Raw genomic sequence first — 11778 nt, forward strand, 5'->3', positions numbered from 1 at the left:
GTAGCAGTGACCTTCTTAAGAAATAGACAAACCTAACATCTGTTCAGATTGCAGATCTCATGTCAGGCTGTGTAACTCAGCTGTCTACATGATTGATGAGAGTATTACACTGTATGATAAATGAATTCTGCTTTAATTTATTTTCAAGTGCATTCCCAATGGATAGAGCATCCACATTTCAAGAGTACACCCATGTCATGATTTAGTTATCATGTAATGTCATGTAGTTCAAAATCAACTAATAAAATTGAGAGCTTGTAACCTTTCCAGGCAGATTAGATCATTTGAAGACAAAGGGAAGAAAAATCTAATAACCTGTTTTTTGAACGACCACCTGGGAAAAGGTATGCCTTATCTGTAATAATAAGATTCAAGTCACTGTTCCCATAATGCCCCCACAATTTTAACAGCACATATGACATATACGTGCATGTATATTTGTATGTGTTTGTATGCATGTATACATACATAAACAAATATATACACATATATACTCACTATATACTTCATAAGGTACACCTGCCCAACCCCTCATTAATGCAAATATCCAATCAGTCAATCACATGGCAGTACCTCGATGCATTTAGGCATGTAGACATGATTAAGACGATCTGCTGCAGTTCAAACCGAGCATCAGAATAGGGAAGAAAGCTGATTTAAGTGATTTTGAATGTGGCACGGTAGTCGGTGCCTGGCTGGTTTGAGTATTTCAGAAACTGCTGATCTACTGGGATTTTCACACACAACCATCTCTAGGGTTTACAGAGAATGGTCTGAAAAAGAGAAAATATCCAGTGAGTGGCAGTTCTGTGGGCACAAATGCCTTGTTGATGCCAGAGGTCAGAAGAGAATGGCCAGAATGATTCGAGCTGATAGAAAGGCAACAGTAACTCAAATAACCACTCGTTATAACTGACATATGCAGAAGAGTATCTTTGAATGCACAACACGTTCAACCTTGAGGCAGATGGGCTACAGCAGCAGAAGACCACACCTGGTGCCACTCCTTGAGCAAACAACAGGAAACCGAGGCTACAATTCACACAGGCTCACCAAAATTGGACAATAGAATATTGGAAAAACGTCGCTTAGTCTGATGAGTCTCAATTCCCGCTGAGACATATGAATGGTAAGATCAGAATTTGGCGTCAACAACATGAAAGCATGGATCCATCCTGCCTTGTATCAACGGTTTAGGCTAGTGGTGGTTGTGTAATGACGTGGGGGATATTTTATTGGCACACTTTGGGCCCATTAGTACCAATTGAGCATCATGTCAACACCACAGCCTCCTTAAGTATTGTTGTTGACCCTGTCCATCCCTTTATGGCCAGTGTACCCATCTTCTGGTGGCTACCTCCAGCAAGATAATGCACCATGTCATAAAGCGTGAATCATCTCAGACTGGTTTCTTGAACATGACAATGAGTTCACTGTACTCAAATGGCCTCCACAGTCACCAGATCTCAATCCAATAGAGCACATGTGGGATGTGGTGGAGGCGGAGATTCGTATCATGGATGTGCAGCTGACAAATCTGCAGCAACTGCGTGATGCTATCATGTCAATATGGACCAAAATCTCAGAGGAATACTTCCCTTACCTTGTCAATGTTGAATCTAGAATTAAGGCAGTTCTGAAGGCAAAATGGGGTCTTAAACTGGTACTAGTAAGGTGTGCCTAATAAAGTGGCCGGTTATATATATATATATATATATATATATATATATATATATATATATATATATATATATATATATATATATATATACACACACACACACACGCACACACACACACACACACACACACACACACACATACATACATACATACATACATGCATGTTCTTTTTTTACCTTTTGTATCACGCAATCTACAAGTTTCTCGAAACAGATTTTAATGCCTGAATTGAATGTGACTATATGTTATTTTAGTGTGAAACATTTTAAATGTTTACTGTTCTGTTTAGTATCAGTGTAATGCCATATCCATGAATGGAACATCAATAAATCTCTTTTATGAGCAATTGGGGTGATACCAAACGTTGTAAAAGAGAAAATCTGAGATTTAGAGGGAGAGGTAAAGAGAGAAGAGAGGATAGATGAGTTTAATATGATTTTTCCTGGAATGGTACAGTTGGCTCATGCTGTAAAGTTCCCACTTGTGGATATGTTTGCCTGTATTTCTTCACTATACTTAAATTGTTTTGACACCAGTTTGTTTTTGTAAGTAAGATTGAATGTCACCAGAAGATAAACGGAGGGAAACGATGATTGCCTTTTTATTTTTCAGTGTGTATTAAATGTGATGACAAGTCTTGATACTGTTTTATTACTTTATGTAATTGTCTGGAATTATAGTTTATTATTACAGGGTTTTTACATATTTTCCAAAGTCAAATTTAAAGACTTTTCAATCAATTTCCAGGTATTTTTAAACCTTTGCATCACTTTTTAATAGTGGCAAATTACATATTTACATATATATACTTCATCACATTATATCTAGGCCTGTCACAATAATCAATATATTGACTTATCACACAACACAGGCACATGACCTCATGACCTGATGCAATGTATAAAACCAGCTCAACATTTTAGCTGATTGCGCAATGTCTCTATTGAAGGTGTCAGTGTCAATATGGTTATAAAAAACACTATAGTATTTACTATTAATGACTTTAGTATATTTTCATGTGGGTGTCAGACATCTAAAAATAGATATGATATTGCAGCCTCTGTTACTTTTATCTTGCACTCTTTTGTTAACATTTATTATTATTCATTTGGGATAGGCCCTTTCACGTTATTATCCCAATGCCTAATTAATAAATTGTTATAATGACTACAATTAAATTAAATATTCATAAGAATAAAATATTATGCGTTCTTTGCAATAGTGTACTTGCATTGTGAAGATATTAAATAGTCATTCTGGCATTATATAATGAGTGGCATAAAATGGTCTTAAAATGACAATAATTTAATTTATTTCAATATATTTTCATGCAATATATCGTACAACAAAAAACAGATATCATGACAGGCCTAATTATATCAAATGCTATGTTACAGTATATAGTAGTATTCTAAGGACCTTTTTGATGGCATGTTTGAACATTACTCCAATTTACTTATATGTAGTTTATTTTAAATGTGTCTCATGTTTTTTATCATTTATTGTAATTTCAAAGGAAGCAGATAAAAAGACAGGTACATTTGCAGTCTTCAGAGTTATTTTGTTGTTGTTGTTTTTTTTTTTTGCAAAAGCAAAACTATCTAAATTTATCTAAACAGATATTGATTATTACCTATTTAGTAAGATTAGTTATTATTATGAAAGCAACGCAACTGCATTTTCAAGCAGTTTCAAATATATATTCCCAAATCTAAGCACTTTTCATATCTTAAAATCGCTAATAAAATTTAAGCATTTTATTAATAAATATAATTTAGATTATTAATAATTATATTTTAATAGTGCAAATGAAAAATGACATTAATCTCTGGCATGCTAATCTGTCCACAGGTTGTCATCTTAGTCAGCAAACTTTTAAATTAGCATTGCACATTTCTTCAAAGACTTTTCTTTTGTTGCTTTAAAAAAAAAAAGCTGTAAGCTATTTGCACTTTATAGGCACAGCCAATATTTCAGAGAATTCAAAAACCAAACTAAATCAGCTATTTTAATCTTCACAAGGACCATTACCACCGCTGTCATGAATATAAATTGTTCCAGGTGCTTGAATGTGAAATTGGATTTCCTTATGATTGACTCTTTCAGTTGCATGGATAAATGGTTGCAGTAGACTTGGTAGTGTTCAATGCTCGGTTTATAGCGAGGTGTCATTAAATGTTTAGAATTAAACAACACATATTTATCATTTTATATCCTCAGTCCATCCATATAAAGAGAGCACGGTAGCTCAGCGGTAAACACTGTCGCCTCACAGCAAGAAAGTCGCTGGTTCGATTCCTGGCTGGGCCAGTTGGCATTTCTGTATAGAGTTTGCATGTTCTCCCCTTGTTCGATTGGGTTTCCCCCATGATTCAAAGACATGCGGTATAGGTGAATCAGGTGAACTAAATTTTCTGAGTGTGTATGGTTGTTTTCCAGTGCTGGGTTGCAGCTGGAAGGACATCTGCAGCATAAAACATATGCTGGGATAGTTGTCGGTTCATTCCGCTGTGGCGACCTCTGATAAATCAGACTAAGCCAAAGGAAAATGAATAATAAAACAGTCCAAACTGAAAAACAAAATCCACGAGAACACATTGTGACTGCAGAGTTCATGTTTCCCTATTAAAACCCTTCAAGAACGCCATGTTAACCAAACATGACTATAAACTTATTGCATGCCATGCATAATTTGGAATACATGGTTCTGATTGGTCAACTGAAGCATAGCTGTCAAACTGACCCTTACCCAAAGCAACCTTCCCTATCAGTGCTAATTTCTCTTTTGCATCATTCTGTGGTCTCGTAAAAACATGAGATGGATGACTTGGCTTATGAGTCTCTGGTAAATGGAAACAAATTGTAACAAATTGCAGAATGGGAGGGGTGACACAGTGGCTCAGTGGTTATCTCTGTCACCTCACAGCAAGAAGATCACTGGTTAGTTGGCATTTCTGTGTGGAGTTTGCATGATCTCCCCGTTATCGTGTGGATCCATGCGTTATAGGTGAATTGGATAAACTAAATTGGCGGTTGTGTATTTGTGTGAATGAGTGTGTATGGGTGTTTCCCAGTGATGGGTTGCAGCTGGAAGGGCATTCGATGCATAAAACATTTGCTGGATAAGTTGGTGGTTCATTCCGCTTAGGTGACCCCTGATGAATAAAGGGGAAATGAACGAATGAATGCAGGACGGGAGCGTATGGCATGTACAGTACCTGTCCTAAACTGCAGAATATTAATATTTATAATGATACATGAGAAAGATCTTTTGACATTTAAGAGATGACTGTACTATAAAATTATACTGAATGTTTCAGAGATTACTTGTTAGTCTGAAAACATCCAAGGCTGTTTACACTGGCAGAAAAAAAGAGATTTTTTACACACATCTGCCACAGGTTGAATTGGATGCACGTGTGTAAACACACAAATCTGAATCAGATTCAATATCTTTTTTGCATCCAATCGAAGCCGTTGCCAAATTTGGTTTTAAATCAGATACATACCCAATATCTGGACATCTGACCTAATTGAATATCTGATTCTCAGTGTAAATTAAGTCATTATTCCATGACAGATTGCTCTGAAGTTCATATCTCTATCAAGCATGAGTTGCACACGTTGTCATTTTTATGTCTTGCAATGTATGGAAGTCAGTTGGAGGCATCTCATTAAATTAGTTTATGAGGACAGGCATCAACCCAAGCCTAATTGCATGGCTCAAGCAGAAAACAGGCTATATGTGAAGACATATCATTTGCCATGTATAAGGGAGACTTTGGAAAAGATGAATAAGCCAAAGTATTGTACATCCAAATTTTGCACTCATGGACATGAAAAGGCTGTGGAAGGATTTTAGGGTGGAGATGCACCATATTGGCCAATCAGACAATACAATATCAATGTTTTGTACTGTATATATGGTGATATAAATATGACTTGAACAGATGATTTGAACAGATTACTTTGTAAAAAATGAAGTAATTTAGATTGAGATTCATTTATTTAAATTAAATTACAACTTCTTGTGCCTGAACGCTTTCAAACTTTCTTGAAATGCTATCAGTTACAAGTGTCAAAAAAAGACACAAGCAAATGATAAACATGGTCTCCATTATTTCTAAACTCTGAAGTAACTCACAAATCTCATGAGTTCTGAATTCTGCCTATAAAATATTACAGCTACGATTCTGACTGATGCATACATTGTGATATACAGTGTATACACTGAAAGCATACATTACGCATCCCTAGTAGATTAGTGTAAACATGGATATTGGATACAAGGCATGTTTGAGGTAAATGTAAGCAGACTGGCCAGAAATGTGATATGGGCAAAAGTTTGGATCAGTGCATTAAGGCTTGCAGTGAAAACGCAGCCCAAGCAGCAAAAATAGTTCTTTGATATTTTGTCTCAGTATGATGCCATAAAGCAGCTCTGCAGAAAAAGATCAATGCCTGCTACATAATTGCCCCTTTAGCTCTCTGGAATACATGGTTCTGCAGGATGGGGAGAGATGTGAAAGAGATGTAAACAAGAGCAAATAAAAAGATTATTTGAGCAACAACAGAGCTGCCTCTGAAGAAGACTTTGGGCATAGTCAATATTTACTTGCATTATAATGAAGTTTGATTAAAGCATTATTTCATGCTGCATCACACACGGGTGCATCACATGCTGCACTCCACATTAATCTATATCCTGACAGGACTAATTGTGTCTCCCTCAAAAGAGTTATGAATTCAGGAGCGCAACTGCACATTTACTGAGGAGTATGCAGGTTCAAGTTTTGCAAACATGCCTTGCTTTTGTACTTTTTTTTACTATATTTGTTAACAAAACAATAGATAAGGGAGTCCTAAAGGGCTAAAGAACTTAAAAATGCTATCAATTCTCACATGCATACTGTAAGAGGTGTAAGGTCTGTCTTTGCATGAACAAATGACTGAAACCGGTATTCCACCTCTCACAAAGTGAAATAAAAAAAGACTGTAAAATGTTTAGTGTTAAAAAAAATAAACAGAGACTATTGTAATTGGCTTCTATAAACGCGATCTGAAGATGAATGAAAGCGGATACTTTGAGATTCGGGTGTGTGAACTACACTTAATAATTTGTAAACTTGTCCATCTTGGTGTGTTTTATTTTAAACACAACTAATATTATCTTAAATGAGCATAAACAGAACTAATGTTTTCATTATGTGCATTCTAAAAGTCACACCTCTGTTATCAAACAAAACAGTGGATCAAACTGATATTAATTTGCTGCTCTTCACTAAATAACTATAGTAACTTTAATCAATATTTAAATGCAGTGAATACAATTCTATCTTTTGAAGCTGACGGTCCATAAAGTTACGACTATTAAGCATCCAGCTAGGGTTGTAACGGTATGAATTTTTCACGGTATGATAATCGTCTAAAACAATACCACGGTTTGACGGTTTCGCGGTATACGGTATGTTACAAATGTTACAAAATAATAGAACAGTGAAGCAAATTTGACTTTTTCCAAATAATATATTTTTAGTTACTATAAACAACACCACTTACAATGAACAAATAAAAATAAGAAAATAATAAATAATGTGTCAAAGTCCAAATAAAATCCAAATAAACATGGTGCAAATCCTCAGTAAAAAATAGATATAAATATTTACTATACTATAAATAGTTACATAACGAAGCTAGATTCAATATGGAACATCCTTAGGTTTTATGTGCCAGCATGGATATGGTTGTCTGTGGATATGGATTTGGATATGGTTGTCTGCAATGCAGACAAACAGCTGCATCTTCATTTGCGTCTTTTGAAAACAGCAAGAGCAGCAGTTCGTCTTTGCTGTGTCACTGTTTTGTCATGTTTCTGTGCTGCTGTGCATGCAAAAGTACTTAGTATGAGAATTATTTCATGAAAAACTTTTTTTTTTGCGTTTTATTTAGCCGCGCATAAATGTATGCCTATCTCTCATTCCGTGTTGTTCAAAAAGCTTGGTCCACAAACAAAAGCGAAACCTATGCTTATTGGTTGTGATATAGCGAGTTTGAACCAATCTGGGCATGGAGGAGGGACAATGCATCAATGCATCATGTCTGATTTGTCCGGAGACACAGTGACGAGCGTTTCTTTGTCAAATCAGCGTTGTCAAATGTTGATGACGTAACCGCACTGATTCCGGAGCCTCTGGAAGTCCGCGAATGTTATGTGATACAGCACTGGAAAGCTGAGATTCTCTTCTTTATGCCAATCTTTGAATTGTATGAATCGGATCAGCGGATCAAAAGTTATTAAACATTTAAGAGCAATACTTATTTTTAGCCGCGGGCGGCTGTCTCGGTCTTTAAGGGTTAAAACCGTTGATATGCAATTGTTCATGGTATGATAATCGTGCACGTTCAAATCGTGGTAAACCGTCATACCGGTATATTGTTACAACCCTACATCCAGCAAAGTCAACTTTTTGCCAGCCCTATGGCTTTAGCCCCTAGAATTATACTGTTTTTTACATACTATACAGGATGGAAGTATGCAATTTTGGACATAGTCCAGGTGCAGTCGTGCATCACTGTCTCCCTGCCTAGACAAAACGACCAAGTCTGTAATAGCCCAGTGATTAGGTGGCGTAGTAGTACTTAATAAGTATGCCGAACTTTGAAGCATAGATATGGGTTTGTATAGATCAGGGATTGATGGTGATTCACTGCACTAACAGACTGTTTAAGTGGTTAGTCAGAGAGACTGTCTGATGGCACAGGTTCATTGACAAATCATTTTTTAATTTAAGAGATAAAGGCTTTTAAGCAAGTTTTTCATGCTGTTTGGACTAAATGTTTTTAGAAATGTGCTTACTGGGTTACAAATATTAAGGGTGATTTAAGAAATTTACCAAGGAAAGTAACTGGAGTACAATTACTTTACATCACCCTAAATCAAAGATACACTTTACTGTCAAATGTCTATTTTACCTGATGGAGAGGTCCAGTTCACCTATGTGCTTTACAGTATGACATGAAAGATATGAATTTGCAGCATATTTTTTACATAAGTCTTTTCACAGCCAACACTTTTGGTACTTTTACCCAAGCAAGTTTTACTGTTACTTAGTTACATACAATATAAAGCACTGTTGTGGTCCCGGTACATTTTTATCTTCTTTTATAATACTGAGCATTAAGTATGCTGGAAAGCTGTCTGTTGATGTTTTCAGCATCTACAGAAAGAAGTCATGCTGGGTGTGTGCAAAGTGTAAAGCCCAAATTAGGGCAATGAGCAAAACCTTTTAGCAGACAGAAGAAAAACCTCAGGATGATTGCCAATACTAAAGAAGAACTACTTTAGATTGCTATCAAATGCACTGTCATGTTTGTGCTCTACTGACTAAACTTTATTGTTATTTTTCACTCATGACTGACTCATTTCTACTAACCATGTTCATTTAATTTTACACCATTTAAACTCATTTGTTCAACTTTCTACCAAATTACAATTAGACCATCCTTTTAAATGGTTTAAGGCAGGTAGTGTAACATCTCTTGAAAAAATGTCCTGATATGGTTAGTTCATAGAAGTTGAAGTCATTCATACCATTCATATACAGCATTTACATGACAGTTCAAAATAATGTTCTTAAAATGGTACATGATATTAACACTGTATTTTGTTTTGAGAAACTGCTTAAATGTTTCAAACTGTGAGCTTCTGTACTGATATTGACAGATGATTAGTTGTCAAGTTTATCCCAAAGTGTTTTGCATCTAAAAACTGTGAAGCACTAGAAAAAAAATGCAGTTAACGCCAGTCGTCTTCTTACCTGAAATTGAGCAAGCTATTCTTGTCATCAAAACCTTTTATGTGAAGCTGTAGCCACGCGTCTTTCCCCCCTTTGACGTCTCTGAACATCCGCCTTGTTTATAATTCCCATACAACAATACAGCGCTCTCTGTCGCCACACTGCGGCCGTTGACTGCTATGTTCAAAGAGACAAAACAGTAGGTTACTTGAGTTAAAATAATAACGATGAACATTAATAAAATTCTGTTTGAACAAAGTTGTCTGGCTATGTTTTTAAAATTTTTATGTGTGGGGTGAGTTTGTCATAGGTTCGCTATTCATTAACACAACTAAAAAACCTTTTATGCACAAAATGTGTTCACATTGGTCTAATATAAAAAAAATACTATTTTAGTGCTGTTGCTAAACTCTGATTAATCAATATTTAAAGTGTTTAAACACCAAAAAACATTTTTACAATGGATGTAGCAAATGTAAACATAGCGAAACTGTTACACAATCAACATCTGTAATCATCAATTGGGAAAAGTAGGACTTAATTCACATCAATGGTCATTTTAATACCAAATGAACACATTTTTTCTTGTTCACATAGTTAAACTGATAATTTGCCCAGAACTGAATATGCTGTCATCAACTTTGTCTGGGTTTCTTTCTTCTGTTAAACACAAAAACAAGATTATGACTTCTACATCGGCTTTTACTGAATGTTTTTTCTACTGTGAAAGTCTTTGGTAACCAGCTTTCGGCTTTCTTCAGAATATATTCTTTTGTTTTAACAGAAAAAAAAGAAAAGCATAAATTCCCAGTGCTGGGTTGTGGCAAATGGTTGTGGCTGGAAGGGCATCCCCTGCGTAAAACATATGCTGGATAAGTTGGTGTTTCATTCCGCAGTTGTGACCATTAATAAATAAAGGGACTACGCTAAAAAGATAATGAATTGAGGAATGTAGAAAAGCATAAAGGTTTGGATCCACCTGAGGGTAAGTAAATAGTGCAAAAATGATCATTTTGGGTCCCTTTAAGTTTCTTGATTGAAGTCTGCCATCTGGATGTGGCTCCCCTTTCTGGTCAATGAAGGAGATGCAGGAAAACCTTGTTCACATTTACAGAAAATACCCTCAAATTATTACATTCATTCAACAGAGCCTGCAAATTTTAAAGTTTATTCATATTAAAATTCTTTTGAATATCACATGGCCTAAAACAAAATATCAACCTGCGTATCAGTTTATGAGGATGTTGTGTTAATTCTCCCATTACATTTCTCATTATCTGTTGCGGTTTAAGCTTGATTAGTTTATATTGCAATTCTGTTCATTTTTGTAGACAATATCCTGTTTCAGGCTGTTGCCTAACAGCAAGAAGGTCGCTGGTTCAAGATAGTTGGCATTTTTGTGTGTAGTTTGCATGTTCTCCCCGTGTTTGCATGGGTTTCTTTCGGGTGCTCCGGTTCCCCCTAGAGTCCAAAGACATGTGCCATAGGTAAATTGAATAAACTAAATTGGCCAAAGTGTATGTGTGTGAATGAGTATATATGGATGTTTCCCAGTACTGGGTTGCAGCTGGAAGGGCATCCGCTGCGTAAAACATACAGTATCCTGATGAATAAAGGGACTAAGCTGAGGGAAAATGAATATCAACCTGTTTCATTTTTTTTAGTGGAAAAGTTCATTGAGAGGGTTTATCAGAGGCCAGGGTAATAATAGCATGGATGTATTTATAGGTTTGTTTACAGAGCGACCAGACAGTCAAGCTAAGTCAAATTAAAAATACATAAGGGCATCTGTCTCTCTTTTTTTTCTTATCCGCTCGCTCGCTCACTCACTGTCTGTTGTTTTTCCACTGCTCCAAATGGAACATGCCAATAGCACTGCCTCGCATGTGAAAACATAACAAGGTACATTTTCACTAACACACACACTAGCAATGCCATTTACTGTAATTGATTCAATTGATTCAATCCTTAAATGATCTAATGAACTGAGTGAAATGAACCAATACATTCAATACATTTATACAAACCAAAAGGACCAAAACTAATCATTTTTTAGGATAAATAAACAGTTATTTTGTTTATATGTGTGTTTGGTTCCACAGTCCAAATCTGACTCACATATCGCACATAAAAACAATTTGGAGTACAAAGCTGTAAAGGTCAGTGGTGAAATGGTAATTCCAAAGTTGTCAGTGAATGTTATATCTATGCTCCTTCTTTTGCTGAAGGTTAAGTGTTTCGTTTTAAGTTGACTCTAGTTAAATCATTCTACCAAAGCTAGAAAAGCTATAAATGTAAC

General features: G+C 35.8%; 1 protein-coding gene across 1 annotated transcript in view; it reads left to right on the forward strand.

Moving 5' to 3' along the window:
- Positions 1–11778, forward strand: part of LOC141378555 (uncharacterized) — an 876076-nt gene that overhangs the window by 53570 nt on the left and 810728 nt on the right. The gene's annotated exons all lie outside the window — the stretch shown is intronic.

This window comes from Danio rerio, chromosome 17 (genome assembly GCF_052040795.2).
Source record: "Danio rerio strain M-AB ecotype USA chromosome 17, GRCz13ab, whole genome shotgun sequence".
Taxonomy (NCBI): domain Eukaryota; kingdom Metazoa; phylum Chordata; class Actinopteri; order Cypriniformes; family Danionidae; genus Danio; species Danio rerio.